The 3624-nt window shown below is 35.2% G+C and overlaps 1 pseudogene; it reads right to left on the minus strand.

Moving 5' to 3' along the window:
• Positions 1–1957: 1957 nt before the first annotated feature.
• Positions 1958–2951, minus strand: LOC147631343 (uncharacterized; annotated as a pseudogene).
• Between the last annotated feature and the right edge of the window lie 673 nt (positions 2952–3624).

The following is a 3624-nucleotide window of genomic DNA, read 5'->3' on the forward strand; positions in this document are numbered from 1 at the left end:
AAACACATTTCACCTTTGTGGAATTGTGGAACATGTATTCACACTGAGTCAATTTTAAGACGTTTGAAAAAAAAACAGCTTCCATTTAAAATTGTAGGTGATAGCTCAAGTGGTGAAGGAGTTTGCCTACGACCAAGAGGTCCTGGGTTCAAAACCCCCCTTGATGCTTTCGCGTACGGATGGATAAATAAGTGCTTACGGCGGGTGGCTTTCTACGGACGGTGAAATTTGCTAACTATGGGAAGATCTTGGGCCAAAGGCCAGTTGGAAAAAAAAAAGTACATGGAATTTGTAAATGATGAATATAGTTATTGAGAAATTGTGTTTCCCAAAAAAAATCCGAGGGGAGAATTCCACGTGTCAGGAGAGGATCCAGTCGGCCGCATGTGTGAATATACGCCGCCTTTTTATCTAATAGCGAGGTTATTATTATTTAAAAAAGAAGAATTATTCTCGAAAGAAGATTGGCAATTTTTTATTTTGCCTGTCAGCGGGTGGTGCGACAAATATCAGCGGAGCGATCATGAGGATCACCAGATCATCAAACTGTTCTTTTCGTTTTGAGTGTTTATCAACTGTCAGTACTTCAGCTGAAACCAGCAAGCTTTTCTCGATGTGAGAGAAATTCCCAAAAACCATATATCAGTGTTCGAAAAAAACTATTTTCCCAAAAAGTACAAAACCTTCATCTAAAAATTGTGAAATTATTTATAAAGAAAATTTTCAAATTTTGAAGGTTTTTGTTCTACAACCTCTCAAAATCTGCAGGTTTTTGTACCCTTAAGTTTCAAATTTGAAGGTAATTTTAAAAATCTGCAAGTGCAAATTACACTATACCCGGGTTTTTTTCGAACACTGCCATATATGATTTGCACAAAAAAAAACCTCTAACTTTACACTCGCAAAAAAAAAACCGATTTTCAAGATTTTTAAACTTCAAATTTTAATGTTCTCAAAAAAAAACCTTTGACTTCTCGAGATACAACAGCACAAAACCTCTTCACATCGAAAACTAAACTTAAAAAAACTTTATATTAACAAATTAAAAATTGCACAATGATGGAAGAAAAAATCATAGTACCCATCTTTATAGTTGATAAAGTATTAAAACATTACATAGTCAATTTGATACAATCATAGAAGTGATTATAGACAACCATAGAAGTGGTTTGGCAATCACTTCAATAGAAAGACAAATACATAATATTTTTGAAGTACTTTGAATCAATCAAATATCCCAAGACACATGTGAATAAACATGTCTTGAGGTCTTTGCTCCGGACCTCCATAAATCAATAGCATCTGTAAAATCAAAGGACACGAGTGGCAGTCCTTCAATAGTATATCCATGCTCTTCGTTTCCAACCGGTTCGTCAACTTACTTTTGATAATGTTCTGCACACTAAAACCTCTTTCGCACATTGTAGTACTACTAATTCCAACATTACAATTTGAGCTAGAGATAACAATGTAGGATACTTTTGACGCCACACATCATTTCTCCCAATCAAGCACCAAGTGTCCTTGAGTGACACACATCATTTTGACGCCACACATCATTTCTCCCAATCAAGCACCAAGTGTCCTTGAGTGACTTTCCTTTCCAATTTGATGCACCTTGAATTTTGAACACATGAAACTCTTTTCTTAAGCATCTCTCATCTCCTTTTGAAAATCAAGAGCTGCAGCCAAGTCACCTTCCAAAACAGCACATCTCTTAATCCTTACCCCATAATACATATCACCTTTAATTGTCTTACGCATTGTCCATAACCAACCATGCTGGCAACCAAATTCAGGAATGGATGGAAATCCATAACCATCATCACCTTGTAAATTCATATCTCTATAGCATGGACCAGCTGAAAACTCCACATCTAAAAAGGCAATAGTAGACGATATCAAGCTTAGTATGCTTGTCACATCCACAAAACTTTTCTGAAACACTAGTGACAAATTAGCCAAGTGATCTAACACATCTGCCAAGAAATACAACATGTATATAAACTTAAAGTTGGCAACTATCCTATACAATCTTACATTCTCCTCTTTTAGGCATAGGAGAAGTGGCTCAAGTACTTCACATACTTTTACAAGAACTTTATGCCGACTTAACCACCTTAGTTTATGGATTTTCTCCATCTTAAGGTGTGGACAGTCCAATTCTTCTTGCAATTAAGCTAACCTTGTTGAACGTTTAGAGCTCTTCTTAAACAGAGCAGCAATCTCATTTAAGGTTGTATCCATAAAATTAGCATACTGTGAGTTTTTGAATGCATCAGCACGCATAAATTTGTTCTATGAGCAACACAATGGATGGCAGTCATGAAAGGACTCCTCTTTTTCATCAAGGCAACAAGACCATTTGTTACACCTGTCATTTTACCGATAATCCATTTGAACCAAAACTCACTAGTTTTGAGCGATCAAGACCACATTCATCTAACAATCCAACCAAGGCAGTTTCTAATCCCTTTGCTGAATGATCCATGACCTCAAGCAAATCCAAAAAAGAAGTTTGCACGTCATTATCATGCATGTAGCTTGCATACACTATAAGATGCTCCATAACATAAATATATGTTGATTCATCAACCATGAGTCCAGAGAAAAGAGAAGCCTTCACTTTCTGGATAATAGACTGGCACATCCATTCATTGATGAATGAGGCAAACAAGGCTGTAGCCTTCTCATTTTGATAAAGCTCTCTGGGAAGAGCTTGCACACCACACATAGACATTAGTTCAACAAGGTTTGAAAACTTGTTAAAAGCAAGATCCTCCTTGGCAATGTAATAGGCACATCGAAACAAATTTAAAACTCCCAAGTCCACATCACCTTGTTGCCGCTTTGTTCCTTCTTTTAAAGCATTTTTTGCCATAGTTGGCAGAGTAAGCAGCCCATTTATGCTGGTGTGAAGAGGCATGCACTCTAATAGCACTTAATTGCATATTCACTGATCCACATGTACCAAATTCACTTCTACATTTTCTCATTTTTTGGTATATAGTGCAAAATATATGACCACGTGCAACATCAAAATGCGCCCAATAAAAAGGTATATTCCATGCATCATGCCACATACTACAAGCATTTTCAATTCTCTCTACTTCACACTCTTGGGTGTTACTAGAGACACCTTCAAAATTGTGCAAACTCGAATCTCTCTGCTTTTTACCCTTCTTTTTGGATACGGCAACAGAACGTGTAAAGCCAGGCAACGCTAATAAAGTTGATTGCTTATGCGCCATCACTATAAAGAAAATAAACATTTCAATTTATAACATGATTTATGAACTGACTAACAACTATTTGACATTTATAAAAAATTTCTTCAGTATATCAAATCACTCTTTTTACACTTAAATTAATTAACTTTTTCAATATTTTAACTTTATTAAGATAAATCCCAAAAACTAATTTTTGGAACAACGTTAATATTCGATCAAAAAAGGTATGATCAATAATACTATAATGTAAAAAGAGCAAATAAATTAAAATCTAGAGAACTAATTTACATGGTAAAACAAAAAAATTACAAAGAAAAATAATATATTAGCAATTAAGATTGTTTGCATGAAGCTTATACATTATTAAAAACTAACCATCACGATCTCTAGGTGA

The sequence above is a fragment of the Cibotium barometz genome, chromosome 15 (genome assembly GCF_041138505.1).
Source record: "Cibotium barometz isolate CiBa-2024 chromosome 15, ASM4113850v1, whole genome shotgun sequence".
Taxonomy (NCBI): domain Eukaryota; kingdom Viridiplantae; phylum Streptophyta; class Polypodiopsida; order Cyatheales; family Cibotiaceae; genus Cibotium; species Cibotium barometz.